We start from the raw sequence: 16,143 nt of genomic DNA on the forward strand, positions 1-16,143 counted from the left end.
GGAAGAAAATAACATTACAAGTCTTGTTAATTAATTTGAATTGGCTTCTTATTTTTCAGCAAAAATGATGCATTTAATGCACTGGCCACATCACTGTTATGCAGAGCAGGGTGAATCCAAATGCAGAGATTGCATAGAGACAAAGGTTTGTTGTAAGAAGAAGAGAAAAGGCAGGGCTTAAATAACAGACAAAGCACATGCCAACACTAACTAGACACAGGTGTAACACATTAACTAAATGCTCAATGTTCAATGAGACATTGCTCAAACAGAAAGGGAAGCCATAAGGTGGTAGCCCTGGGAAGCAGCAGCCAGAAACACAGACAAAATGTTATGAGGATGCCTGCTGGTCATTGTAGGAAGCAACAGCATCTGAAACCATCACAGTACCCCTGCCCCTAGGAACGGCTCCTGATGTTCCCCTGGGGTGATTGGGTTGGTGACAGTGAACTCCCTAATCAGGTTTGGGCCCAGAAGGTCCCAAGCAGGAAACCAGGAGCATTCTACCAGGCTGTAACTCTCACAGTCCAAATACTGGAGTCCTCCACAGACCTAGCATGAGTCCAAGAGGTGACGGACTGTGTAGGTAGGTTGACCGATGATGATGTGGGGGGCTGGAGGTGATCTAGTAGCAAATGCTAGGGAGCGGAATGTAGGATGGATCTGCATAGTTAGTGGAAGTTGGAGCCTGTAGGTGACTGAGTTGACCTGCTGTAGGACCTTGAAGGGACCAATGAAGCGTGGAGCCAGCTTGCAGAATTCCACTCACAGAGGGACATCTCGGATGATAAGGCAGACCCTCGGCCCCGGGCAGAAAGAGGGTGCAGGCCTGCATCGTCAGTTGGCCTGAATCTGCTGATGACGGGAGGCCTGCTGAACGGCTACTCCAGCTTTCCTCCAGGCCCACCGACAGCGCTGAATGAACTGTTTCGCTGATGGCACTCCCACTTCCTGTTCAGGAAACAACAGGGGCTGGCTCACATTCAAAAGATGACATACCCGTGGAGGAGGACTGCAAGGTACTGTGTGCGTCTTTGGCTCAGACTAGTCAGCAGGAGAAAAAGACACAAGGGTGCAACTTGTTGTCCCTGCTTTGGGATAGCACAGCGCCCACCCCTGCATCCAATGCATGACTTTTACAATAAAAGGGAGCTCAGAGTCTGGAAACACTAAGACAGGGACCAAAGAGAGCTGCTAGAAACATGGAACAGACACTTCTCCAATTTAACAAAGATATCATTACTGAGGAGCTGCTGCAGGACTGCCGTACGTGGCGAACATGGTCAGAAATGGACCTGAAGATGAGAATGTCTTCTAGGTACACAATCGCAAAGAGAACATATCTCAAAATACATCATTGATGAGCGCTTGGAACACAGCAGGAGCACTGGTCAGCAGAAAGGGCATGACCAAATATTCATAGCAGCCAGTGGGTGTGTTGAAGGCCATCTTCTATTCATCCCTTTCACAGATCTAGATGAGGCTGTAGGCATTGCAGAGGTCCAACTTTGTGAAGATGGGCACTCCCTGAAGTAGCTCGAAGGTGGTAGATATCAAAGGCAAAGGGCAGCGGTTCTTGATTCTAATCTTATTAAGGCCTCTATAATTGATGCACGGATGGAGACCCCCATCTTTCTTACACACAAAAAAAGCCAGCACCAGCTGGAGATGTGGAGGGGTGGATGCAGCCCATGGTGAGGGCCTCACGGATGTACTCATCCTTGGCAGTGGTTTCAGTGGCTGACAGGAGAAGATTCTTCCTTGAGGGGGGCAGGTTCCAGGGAATCTATGGTGCAATTGTAGGGACAATGGGGAGACAGAGATGTGGCTTGTTTCTTACTAAATACTTCCTGGAGGTCAGTATACTCCACAGGAACCTGTTGCGACTTGGGAAAGCAGAGAGACAGATCATTCAAGAGGCAGGTGCTTTGACATGATGGCTCCCACTTGACCAGCACTCCTCTGGACCAGTCAAACTGGGGATTGTGACAGACCAACCAGGCGTCCCATCCATGTTGGTTATGGAGAGTGGTCAGTTGAGGTCAGCTGGGAGGATGCATCTGGCTACCACGAGGTCCAAGAAATTACTTGCTGCTCCGGAATCCATGAAAGCATTCAGGCTGTGCTCTCCATTTCCTCATGAAAGGAACGTGGGCGGCAGGACCCCATGAGTAGTGTGTGTGGGGAGAAGATTCACCTCGTCACAGGTCTCCTATCCCCAGACAAGACCTGTCTTCTCCCTGAAGCTCTGGGCACGAAGCACAGAGGTGTCCAGAAGGGCAGATTTCCTCCTGAATTTTTCAGTCGTGCTCCAACCGCGAGAGTCAAGTCCTTCCCAACTGCATGGGCTCTCCTGGGTCAGGCACTTGTGGGCTCGAGAGGGCTTAAGAGTGGTCGGCTGGTCTGCAACTCGAGTTGAGGTCTGGGTTTGAGGCAGTGGATGATAGCCCCAAAGGCAATTATCTACATGGATGACCATGTTGATGAGTGCTCCAGCTCATTTGTGGATGAGCGACTCCCTGGAAGCCAGCTCTTCTTTAATGTCCTTTGAGCAACCTTGATGGAAGGTACCAAACATGCATAGCTCAATAGCTTGCAACACTATGGGATCCCTGGTAAATCTGGAGAAATATTTTAGCAGGCTCATGCCTACTAACAGGGTGGTCAAAAACTCATCTTATTTCCTCCGTGAATAACTGAATATTTGAACAAACTGGTGTCCTCTGCTCCCAAGTGGCCCAGACAAGTGCCTTACCAGTGAGTAATGAAATATAAGCCACCTTTGAGTGTTCTGACAGGAACAGAGATGCTTCTAGTTCAAAGGATAGTGAACATTGGATTAAAAAACCCAGACACTTGCCTGGACTGCCATCATACCTTTCTGTGGCTGGTAAACATGGATTTCTGCTAGGCTGAGGCGACAGAACTGGAGCTGAAGGCAGTGATTTTGGCACTTTGGAAGAAGGTGAAGCTACCTGACCCTGACAGTTTTGAAGTGTTGTGGCGAGGGTCTGCAGGTTTCCTAGGATTTCTTGCAGTTTCCTTTACTGAAGGCTCGAGAATGAAAAGCAGGCTTAGTACATGAGTTCATACACAAAGCATGGCAACTCAAAACTGAAGTAATGAAGTGACACATGCCCTGATTTTTGAGAGCACCACATGATCTGATCAGATTTGTTTTTAAAAAGCTAGAATTTTTTTAATCACACCTTTCATTGGTCATCACCATTAGTCATGTGCAGTGCTCATGACTCAATGTTCAGTGTTCAATGGTCAAACCCCTCATTAGAACATCCATGTTGACGGCATGAAACCAAATTGTAGCAATGGATTTGTGAGCCAGTGTGGAGTGATGATTCTGTCCCTGCTTTTGTTTTTGCTTAAGGGTGACTGGGGCTCCAGTACTGGTGAAGACAGGAAGGGATGCATCACACTGCTCAAGAGAAATCACACCACTTCCTGTCTACAGGAGGATGGGTATATTTTATGGAGATAAGAATGGTGGCAGTCCTTGAGCAGTTTCTACTGTGGTGACAAGTTGGCACTGATACCATGGGAAAGTGTGAGTGTTAGTGAAAGCATACTATATCCATTCTGTTCATAATTAAACAATATAGTGAGTTAATAAAAATCTTTCCCCAATGAGGGGACACTGCAGGGGAAAAAAAATTGTTATAAATACTATAAATAATATTGTAAATACTTACATAAAACACTTACAAATCTGTTTCTAACAAAACAGCTATTGACCAGTCATCAGGAGCCTATCAAAAAAGTCTGCAGTCTCAAATGCAAGGTTAAAGAAAAAAAAAAGCTCAATCTTCAGTGAACTGTAAAAGACATTTCTTGTCATTAACAGTAACTAAGCTGTCAACAGATAAGGGCGTTCATTGTATCAGCTGAGTAGTAATCCATCTCAGGATTGCTCCCTTGTATTTTTTTTTGAACAGCTTGGAAATATGGTTTGAGGCCTTTACCCAAATGTCACGCTGAATGTTTCTTCCAAACATTTATACTATAACAGATTTGATGCTGCGATGAAACTAGCGCAAAAGCTATTGTACACAATGGTCTGCCAGTTTGTTAACAGTGCTGGTCATCTTGCAGGTCGAACTGATGATTAATTTTGAAAAAAGACACCATGGTGTTTCACCATCTTATCCACATTTTTTTATAGAATGTAGTATTCTTTACTGTGTATGTATATAATTTATTTCACATCTGATTTCAAATTAGATAAGGCTAATTTGGCTAAGGGCAAATATCCGCTCTCACATTGCTAATCCTATTAATTTTAAAAAGCCAGGATTAACCACAAAAGATGAGGGAATTTCTTAAAAATTCATCATGAAACTTCCCGGAAACAGTCCCCTTGCTGGATACGGTCTCTACAGCATCTCACTGTCACGAATCATTTCCATTCAACCACACAGAGAGCTTCAACTTCCCCCATGCACACAATCTTATCTGTCAATGCTACTTAAATAATGTAATTAATGACTTAATTAACATTTCCATAATCTATTTTAATAAATCTCACACAGCGTAATGAGAGTTTCTAACCTCCAGGCAATGGTATATAAAAATTCACAGCGTATAGCTGCTTAGCTGGGGCAGAATTTTCTTCTGCCACAGCTCTTGCTATGACAGTACAGAGGGGAGTGGGGCACATCATGTGACAGTGTTTTTAAGGGTGCTCATCCCTGACAAATATCATGTGACTTGCTGGCCGTGCATAATGACAGACCTGTGGCAGCACACTGTCACCAGTTGGCTACAAAGAAGAGCGGCTTCAGAGATTTTTGATAAAGTTTTCAGAACGTTTAGACCATGATCCACAACATATTAGCACACACTACTGCAGTCAGTTGTAATCTGGGAATAACTGGCCGCAAATTTACTATAAACCTAAAAAGTCTGTGAAATAGATGTATGACATTTCTCATGCATACTGGTCCTGATGAGTAAACAAACGACCTCATCAACCATAGCAAGTCAGCACCTAGTGAGATGACTTCATTTGGAGAAAAGCTGTGTGGACAGGATGTAAAGTCGAATCGTTTCTAATGGTCTAATCCATTTCTCACCTTACCAAGAGCACTTTGCTAGCAACTAGAAGCTGTTTCTTTGTCACTACATCAGTCTGCAGGGAGTCTGTTTCAGTTTTTTATAAATCCAAAAATTCATAAATCTAGCACAGTCTGTTCATGGTCTGACTAATAATAACAACAATAATAATAATAATAATAATGACAACAACAACAACAATAATAATAATATTAATAATAATAATAATAATAATCCAGTGAGAGCATTTGAGGAGCAGTCCAGAGCTGCCTCTAGCCATCACAATCCTACTTATCTCTGTCAGAGCCACAGAGGAAAGTCCGTCATGCAGTCCGCTACAGAAGATCGACTGCCATTTACAGTAGTCAGATAGAGAGAAGACACTGCCATGTAGTCACAGACAAAGAAAGGGAGGAACAAGCCCTTACGCTTTGGGTCAGGAGCACTCATGGACAATTTGCTTTGGAGAACATGTGAAATAGAACTTGTCAGCCATTCCAGAATCAATGACAAGAAAGTCTGGGCGGGAAACATGCAGTCCTAAGTGATTAGTGCTCAAGGCCTAATGTTGTTATGGTATGCCTCTTTACCATTCATCCACCACTTTCTTCAAATACAGAGGTCATTCACTGCTGTTATATTGGTCTGTTCTGAGTCAAGAACACCATACAATGCAGGAGAAGGATCAGGAGTATGTAGACACCACCAGATCAGAATGACATGACCCATGAGCTGCCCATGACAAAACATCACACAAATCTTTTGTGGTCTACAAAAAGCCAGTCGATGCAGAGAAAGGTGCAAGCTTACTATTTACCTAATCGGAGCACTTTCTCCTGGTTGCCTAGATGCCAGATTCAATACAGTCCCTTTTCAAACATGCAGAAAAACTACTCAACCAAACAGGACATCAATCAACACAATTGACCTCCTCAAGTTTTAACTGGAAGGTAAGCACCAGCCATCTACTTCACTGGAAGTGCCATTTTGTGGATCACAAGACTACTGTTATGACCCCTAATGCTGTTTTATATCTCAGTCATATATAGCAATTAAAAAAAAAATCCAAATCCAGACTAAAGCCTTCTTATTCTGGTAAACTCAATTAAGAGAGCAGCAAATAAATAAATAAAAATGAGGCAACCAGAAAACAACAGTGAAAGGTCAAGAGGGATTGGGGTGTTTTTAAAATGCTGTCTTGGAGCAGTTTTCCAAAGGTTAAGATGTCACGCTGTCTCAGAGTTAGTGAGCAGCAGCGGGCCTCCCTGCATGACTGCCTCCTGAGGCGGGCACAGAGTGAGACACGCACTGACAGGGGGCAGCAGGAGGCTGGCCGACCTGCGGGAGTGGTAGCAGAAGCAGTACCATAGGCTACGCTTCCATCATACTCACAGCACCCATCGAGAGAGGAGAACACAGCAGAGGGTTTGGGACACATGGGAGGCTCCCGATAAAGGCTACCCCACCCACGGTGCGTCCCAAATTGAACAGACAGACATTTTCTGTGGGGGAACGCGATGCAAGGGGAGCCTTTTTGTCTGTTGGGGCAAATGGGAAATGGGAGCACTTAAGTGCGGAAAAAGGCATCTGTTAGTTTTTAGATCCACTCCCCTGCAATCAGAGAGAGGTGGAATACTTAATGCAAACGCACATCACTTGTTTCCTGACGATTTGCATAGTATGTGCCCAAGGTGCCATGTATCAAATGGCACCTCATCCTAGTGCATCCTGATTGACATGCAGGCACACACACACACACACACACACACAGACACACACACATCAAAAAGACATTCTCAGAAACACTCAAAATCTTTCAGCATGTTTTTTTTTGTACATTTTTTGTCATAATCCATCATAGCAAACACTTTCATTTTCACACTTTTTAATACAATTTATCCTTTATTTATCCAAGTGGTCCAATAAGATTAGAGAATCTCTTTTAAGAGAGACCCAGCCAAACTTACTCAGTTGTTTCAGAAACCTTAATGACATACAATGGGCTAGCCATAGACAGTTTAAGAAATAAGACAGGGTGAACTTAAGTCCTGGGTGTTATTAATTTGCAAGAAAACAAGATTTATGTATGAAGTGGTTAAGGCTTCACAAAGTAAAAAAAGGATCATTGCCCCTTTTCTTTTCTAATTGGTTTGCCACTAAATTTCTCTCATCTATACAAATTTTTACGTTTTTTGTCTACAATGCTGCAATGCATAGCTAAATCTACTGATTTATTAAGCAAATTATGTGGAAGGAGCATATGACATCTATAATGATGACACACTACACCCAGTTACAGGATACTATACTGAGTTTTACCTGAGACAAATAGGGATGTTAAACACCCTATGAACCTTACATTCTTAATGTGTCTTTCTGTTTTATCATTTGGGAAACACATTGCAGTCAATTAAGGAATTTACAACACCATGCACTAGCTCAAAGTAAAAACCAATGCATCTGGGAGTTTCAGAGGATGATGGAATAATATGTGACCTCTTTTTCAAAAGAGAAAAAGGTAAATCTGTCACAAATTTATTAAAATCTTCTTATTTTACCCCACCTACATAATTTTTAAATTTGTATAAAATATGTAAATAAAAAGCTAAAAAATAATAAAACTTTGAGATTTAAAAAGTATTCATATCCTTTCTAATTATAAGGCTAACTTTGCTCAGGTTTTTTCCTCCTGTGAACCCCCCTGCTGCTGACACTGTTGGAGAGTGAGTGCTGGAGTGTGGACGTGGACGTGTGCGTCTGTATTATTGTAAATAGTTTATATATGTTACCTTTGTGTTATTTTTCTTCTCAGCCTGAACATTCGTAGGGGGTGGGTGCCATTTTTGTTTATGGACTGTTTTCCCCTGTTTTTCGTTAGTTAGGGAAGTTGCTTTGTATTTCGTTTCTTTTTTTTTCAATAGGTTAGCTAGCTTCCCTCTTCCCCAGTTAGTAGTGTTTTGTTTATTATTTTGGCCTGGCCCACTCCTGAAGTATTTTTTGTCATTCAAAGAAAAAGAAAATAAATGAAAAAGGCTGACATGAAATTCGCAGTGTTTGCATGTGTGGGTCAGGTGGCAAGGGTTGGAGGACGTCAGGTTTATGTTCACCCCACCCTAGACGGGGTCGTAACACTACATTCAAGCAGCATAGATTCCCTGAAGCTATTTGATGTATTGTTTAAACATAAACCAATTTTTACAAACCACAAATCACAACATAAACCATAAAATGACAGCATACTTGCAAATTAATAACACAACATTAGTTGAATTCACAGGGCAAACTTCTCCAAAAATGGTCCAGTTTTAAAATCTATGAGCCATGATGCTTTAAATAAAAACAGCCCCTTGTTTGAATACTGTCACTGTCACTATTACTATATATGACTGTTTTATTAAGGAAGGGAGCAAAAAAAATGAAAGCCTATAAAAGGGTATAAAATTTTAATTTCCATTGTTAGTATGGAAAAATGCTCCAGGTGATTTATAATTGTGTTGCCATTTCCACAAATATCATCTGTCAAGTTGAATTTGTTACAATTACTTCAGAAAGGAAGTCAACAACATTTTTTTTTCCATTACAAATTCAGCAACAAGAGTTGATCATGTTTAGACCAGGCATTTAATGCATTATTTACAAGTTGTACACTACAATTGTCAGTACTTCAGCCCCCTAGCTGTTGTTTTGGTGTTCTCCCTGTATGTCAGTGTCGTCCATGTGCTTTTGTTTACAGTTCCCATGTGTTCCGGCCCTGCCCCGCTCTCCGCCCTGTCCCTGCCCACCTGATTTCCTGATCGCCTCCACCTGCCTGCCTGCCCACCTGCATCCCATCTCCTCGTCATCCCTATACATACCCTGCTTGTCTCTGTCTTGTTGCCAGTTCGTCTCAGTGTTTTCACTGTTGTGTACCTGCCTGTTTTACTCTTGTTGCTGAACCTGTGCTGACGCCTGCCTGACTGCCCTCCTTGTCCCTGCCTGCAGTCCTGCCTTGGTTGCCTGATCTGCCTGCCTGCCCGGTTTTGTCCCAGCCTGTTCCTGTTTTGATCCCTGCTCCTGTTTTGCTCCGCCTTGGACTGCCTTCCTGAACGGTTTTTGACCCTGCGTGTTTTGCCACCACAAACTTACCCTGCGATTTATAATAAAACCTCTTGGAACCTGAATGCTCCTGGTCTGTGTTTGAGTCTGTGCCTGTGCCTTGACAACAAGTTAGACATTTACAAGAGGGAGAAAAGAGAAGGGCTAGAGTAAAGAAAAAATAAGCATTTATGTTGTTCTTTCTTTAGTTGAAATTGTTTGGAGATGGCTTTTCCCACTGCAGACCTACCAAACAGGTACTATAAATGAAGGCTCCTTTCTGCAGTGGTATTTTGAGGTGCAAATTAAAACAAACCCTTGCTTTTGTATGAATAAATCAACAGAGTCTGGAGATCTGCACCAGGTCCATTATGACAGAATCTCCAGCCAAAGCTATGCAGCCCAGATAGTCCCACATCTATGACCAAGTGTGTGAACTTCTGTGATACTGCTAAGATGACTGACTGGGGGTGTGATATGATGATTGCAGAAATACAGGAGTGAGATGTAGCACATTGCAGTAAATGGCAGTTTTATGCAATTACTAATTATGTACATTATATGATTCTTTCCTAAAATGATTTAACTTTTAAAGACAAAAATATCTAATCAATAACTATCTGGCCTATTTTGGTGTGGTTTGTGTATCACAATGTCCTGGTATGACCTTCCACTGAATGATATTACTGTCCACACAAGATGTAGTCGTCAAACTTCATCTTCATAGAGTCATGCAGTCCATGTTGAGTCCAAATTACAGAATTCTGCTATCCAACAAATGAACATTTCCATAAAGTGACACTAAGCCTTCAAACTCTATTTTGTTATTTTACTTTACACTTTCTTGGAGATGACATACACTAAACCTTATCAGGAGCAGAGAACTTCCACTGAGAAACAGGCTAAGCTATTACATATTTGCTAACAGGCTAACTATTTAACCCTTATTCTGTTTTCCACAATTTATCAATGCGTTCATTGTTTTTCAAAATGGATGTTACATTAGAAAAATATTTTATCCCTAGTTAGACTTCTTTTGTGAGTGTCAAACAAACAGGCCTACCCTTGTCATTAAGTGTAAGTGACACTCAATTATATCACCTTTGTGATATAGCTTTGCTGTCTATGTAAAGTGGGGTAAGCTCACTGAAGTGATCTGAAATCAAGTTCTCATTTAAAAAATCCATTGGCAACATTGAACAGATGTAAGGCCTACTATTTTTTGCACTGCATCTCTAAATAACACCAGCTGTATAGCAGAGCAGACTGTACTCAAACACCAGATAAACGATGAGTTGTCAAAGCTGTCAGCTAGCCTTAGCCTATATGCTTCACTGAAAATGTTAGGGTGTAGAACTTCATCATTGTCATTCAAACAATGTTCATTGCCTGATCTGACAACTATTCATAAACAGTACTAGACACAAACAGCAGTTGGTCCCTTGCACATGTTAACACTCATGTCAGAGCCACTTTTTCCTGGATGAGAGGGGTACACAAGGGAATTGTAATGTAGGTATTACTTACTAACATGCTGAAGCATAACATGTAATAATGTAGTGAGATGGTAAAGGATTCCTCACTCCCTTTGATGTGAAGGAAATATTCAGCACATGTTGCCTTTAAGTTCAGGTCAAAAGGACTCTTATGCTGAGATCTGGGTGGTGAGGAGAGAGTGGGTCTGTTCACACAGCTGCAAATCTAGACAAACCTGACAGCAGAAAAAGTGAAGAATATATTATGTGATCTTTGAGACCACAGATAAATATATGGCATTGCTGCTACCTTGATGATGTAGTAACAAATATCATGTCTATGTCAGGGCAAGGGTTGCAAAGATACCTTTGCTTGCTCTGCATGCATGTGCTGCAATTGTTTTTCTTTGGTAGGTAGTTTTGCAGTAATTTGGCTTCCAGGGATGGTATTTATCAAGTGTCTTAGAGTAGGAAATGGGTCCTAAGCACTCAAGAATTCTCAGGCTGACACTAATTTATTCTTACTTTTAGTCTTTACAATAAATCTATTAATCAAGACTCTTCGGGCTTAAAAGTACTCTTCTCAGTTGGTATTTAAGAGTCCTCGTGAGCTGCCCCATCCTGTAAGAACTTACCGACAGATGGCTGCAGGAGGTGGAATACATGCATTTTGCAACAATGATTTGCATTGACATGGAGCTGTAAAAAGTCAGATAAGGAGGTTATTTTAATTGTCATGGACCTATCCAAGACATTGTCACTCAAGTTACAGGAAGAACATTAGCACTTATCAATGAAAAGAAAATAATTTTAACTTCTAGCATTTCTTGGCAATGGGGTAAATGCAACAATGGCTATTATGGTCTATCACAGCCAATCATTAGTAAAGCAACAATTAAAACAATAATGGCCTTTGGGTTCCTTCGTATAGTCATAAAAGTATTTATTTCCCCATCACCCAGTATAAAAGTCATCAAAAAAACTGCTGGCTTTCTAGGGGCTGTCAAGGTCATTGATGGCACACACATATACATTCTTGCCACAGGTGAATACAAGAACGTGCATATCAACAGAAGATAGTATCACAGCATCCATCCATACCCAAGTGGTGTTTGATGCTGACTGTACGATCTTCAAAATTGTGCCAGAGCAGCCTAGGTCAAATCATAACTCAAGGATTCTCAAAGAGAAGGGGTAAAGCTTTTATTCGCCACACCAGGATACTACCTACTCAGTGATAAGGAACATCCCCAAAAAAACACAGCTGATGACTCCATTACCACAACCAGTTGCAACTGCACAGCTCCAACAGGTAGCTACAGGTCAAACATTCATGTTGCATTTTAATGTTTATAGCAATGGCAGGGGATGCAACCCATAAATGACCTAAACAATGTTTCATATGTAAATTATGTCATCTGCAGGGTAAATGAGGTGATGGTAGAGTTGTGGAGAGGAGAACTGAGCAGTGAAAGAGGTAATTTAATGTTCGACATGCATAAATCTGCCACAGCCTCAAAAAAGGCACATAACAGGTTATACAATTCCCCACAATATATGCAAGCCATATTAACTTTAATGAAGGATAAAACAAGAATATAGTCTAGACTAACATTTTATTTTTGTGATTATTAACAAAAACAAATCAAAATAAATTATTTTTTGTTTCTTTCAAGTTGATCATGAACAGAAACTAGCTGTGCAATTTTTTTACATTTATTGACACTGGACATTCGGAATGTATGATCATGTTCACAAACTGTATAACACTACTTCTTTGCATGGCTGCATTTATTACCCTTTTTTCAATAGTTACAGCAAACCGAGGAAAGTGTTGTAACTATTTGTTTTCAGAACTTTAAATGGAGCCTATTTGTCAGGAATGGTCTTACTCCCAACTGAAAGCTCCCACTGCCTACTCTGAGGTGTTACTTTCTAAAAAGTGCTTTTAACAGGATTCTTTCGGGTAAATATGAGATGCTTAATAGATACTTACCCAGGCCTAACAAATATAGGAATCATATTAGTTATTTTAATCAGCCAATAAAAACCAAATGTAATTGGCATAACTGATCCTAATCCCTTTCAGATAGCCTGTTCTGTCATCCATTACTAAATGATTAACTTTGTAGGTTTTCTAGAAGAACAGTAGACAATATGCAGTAAATGGATGTTATGCACATGGTAAGAATCTATGGTTTAATTGTTTTTCATCAGCAATTGAAATAATTTATTCAGAAAATCAGAACAATCAGAAAGGCCTTAAATTGTTGCTTTTGATTAGTGCTTTCCCAGTGACCAGATTGAGTTATTATGCACAAGAAAAGAACAACAACCATTTTAAGCCAGGCGGTGAGGCATTTAATTGAATATTATGGGTGTCTTAATCTGGCAACTTATTATGGGTATACATGGGTATGCACTGCTCATTAAGCACAGAGACACACATGGTTGCAGACTTTTGTAGAGCCCCACCTAGGACACCCCCACTCTCTCTAGTGTGTTCAGGTCCCACTGTGTGACAGTGATTGACAGTGCAAGGGTGACATATGTCCCCACAGACAACAACCTCCAAGGAAAATCTGCGTAATCCATTCATACCAAATGACATATTATGTAAAATAAACCAAATTAGACTGCACAACATTGTGATGAGAATATTATACGGTAGAGAGGTCCAATGGGCTGGCATTGATTTTACCACATAAATAATCATTTATGTGAGAACATTTAAAGATGCACATAGCAAATGAGATTACTGCGGTGTTCACACATGTGTGTCTTTAATGTTTTGTTCATTAAATTGTGTTTGAACAGGGCAGAATGACTGGACGCAAGTATGTAATCTTCCACTGTATTGTGACACTTTTATTTAGCCGCTCATCCTCTTTAAGTTAACATTAATTTAATTACCTTGTAATATCATCTGAAAAAAGTCATGCTCGTAAGTGACAAATTTTGAATTACAAAATCAATGAAGTATTCAGTGTTACCCACGATTGATTATGCCAATAGTGTGCACATCTCTTTCAATAAACTTTACCAAGTGACTTTATATATCTACATGTGCAATCAAAAAATCTAACTGTGACACATCGTAAAATGCAGATTCTGGGAGCAGCAGACATTGTGTTCAGATGAAGCAATGCTAAACTTTGAAATATCCACTTCAGCCACAACATCAACAAAAAAAGCTTCATATGCAAATCTTCAATCAGCCCACTGACTGCCACTGAAATCTTTAAAAAGCAAAGAGGTTTTAAGAAGTCACACTGAAATCACATCCTAGCTCATACTGCTTTTGCTTTCATGGCTTTCATGTGAGTCCTTGATCAACACAAACATTAGACAGGCAGAGCCAGCTCAAATTGTAATTGATTCACACTGGGTTTCATTTCTTTGTGTAAATGAGGGGAAAAAAAGCTTTTATATTACCTACAGTGGTTTTGTTATCCTCTCCCAAATTTATTTGATAGTAGATAGAAAAGGGTTAGAAAGGGCTTGGGTCAATGTGTGGGGGGAAAAATCAAATCAAATCTAATTCAGCTTAATCAAGCTCCTGGGAAGATTCAATGCAGCAAAGTTCTGTATAAACAAATATTCACACAAACTGTGGAGCCATCTGCTACTGCAGAATGTCAAAGCTCAGCTCTCTGCATATTGCTCTCATCTCTCTATATGAATTTATTTTTCCTTCATTAATTGCTGAGGCAGCCAACATAGAAGAACAGCATAGGATTTGTAACAATACCAATGCAATTGTCTCAGCTTCATGTAAACAACAATGACACATCTTCAATCCCAGGATACAGAGGTGGGGTCCACATAATTAATGACATCCAAACAGTTAGACAGGTGCAGATGTGTGTGCCCCAGCACCCCTCAAAGTCACAGCTTCCAAATTAATTTCCTAGGCCTTTTCTGTCCAACAGTTGCTCAGTTCATCAAGAGGGTCTCAGTAAGCAGGCCACAGCAGGCCAAAACAGACTGCTGCCACCTTGAACAAGGAGTGTGGGGGTGGGCTCTTGAAAGCTGTCATTATGCAGAATACCACGTAGGGGACCAGGACCAGCAGAGCTAGGGTGACGGCCAGGACCAGCCAAGTCTGCCACTGGCTGGCCACTGCTCCCTGTGGAGCTCACCTCTGTAGATAATACTGATGGAAATACACAGCAGGACATTATGTCTCAGCAGAAATAGAAGCTTCTTCTAGAATTCAGTTCTTGTTTACTCATGGATAAAAGCCTTATTCCTGAATAAGCATCCATGTTTGCCACCCCCAGAGCAGACAGGAAATGAGCATGTTCTATCATCCCAGATGAGGTGTCACAAGGCAGTTATCACATAGAGTATAGAAGCAACAGTATGGCCCTGATAGAGGCTTACGGTATGTCAGCAGTTCAAAAGCAGCTCTTGTACTCAAAAGCGGCTCATGATAATAAGCTGTGAAAAGTACAGTAGGTGGTTTGTGTAGCTTCAAATACATATATTTTTTCTACCTCTCACTAAAAATAAAACAATAATTTTCTCATAAATGCTTTCAAAGTCTGGAGAACAATATTTTTTGCAATTTCAGAGCAACTTCAGCATTCCTCACCCAAATGAGCCAAAACATACAGTACTAGTCAAAGGTTTGGAAACAACTTGTATTCTTAATTTTACTGTTTTCCACACTTCTGAAACTATGAAATAACACAAATGGAATTATGCAGTGTTAAACAAATGAAATCTTCTTATCTTATATTTTAGATTCTTCAAAGTAGCCAAAACATATTTTTAATTTTAATTTTTTGGAAAGAAATTCATACAGAGGCATCAACTTCATTATTTATATTTATCTAAGAAACAAATTTCAAGCATTTAACCATAAGTCTTTAGTCTTAATCCTTAGTCTTAATCAGGTGTGTCCACCAAGTCTGTCCACCCCATGAGAGTTATGCTTGTCTACAGCAGAAAATGTTTAAAATATTAAAAGAAAAATCATATCTTTCAACAGAGATAAATGTAACTTTAAATACTGTGTATAGTTCTTATATAGTACTATATAGTAGTACTTATAGTAATCAGTAAACAACATCCCTTTGCAACAGAAACATTACATAGATGTAAATGAATAAACTATGAACTTTTTATTCATCTTTTTTGTGGAGAGGGATCTGTGAAAATAGGTTTTCACCATTTCTTAAATGCTTGAAAGTGATATTTTCAAACAGAAGCAAACAATACTACCTGCATGTTTTGTAACGCTGGATATGGGTTATTCAACCATTTCTAGCAGATAAAACAGGCCTCCTCCTGCTAAACTATGTAGTATACTGTGCAGTGCCACGTAACTGACCAGCCATGATGAGATTCAAGACTGACCTCCATTATTTTCAGAGCAACAGACCTTCAGATATCTGACTGAACTCAGTTTCACTCCTAATGAAAAGCAAACAATGACCCTGTTGTTAGAATAAATAGTTATCATGGCAGGGGCTTGTAGCCTCATACCTGCTCCTGCCTTTCCTCCTGATATGGAGCAGGC

Source organism: Megalops cyprinoides, chromosome 2, assembly GCF_013368585.1.
Source record: "Megalops cyprinoides isolate fMegCyp1 chromosome 2, fMegCyp1.pri, whole genome shotgun sequence".
In the NCBI taxonomy this organism is placed as follows: domain Eukaryota; kingdom Metazoa; phylum Chordata; class Actinopteri; order Elopiformes; family Megalopidae; genus Megalops; species Megalops cyprinoides.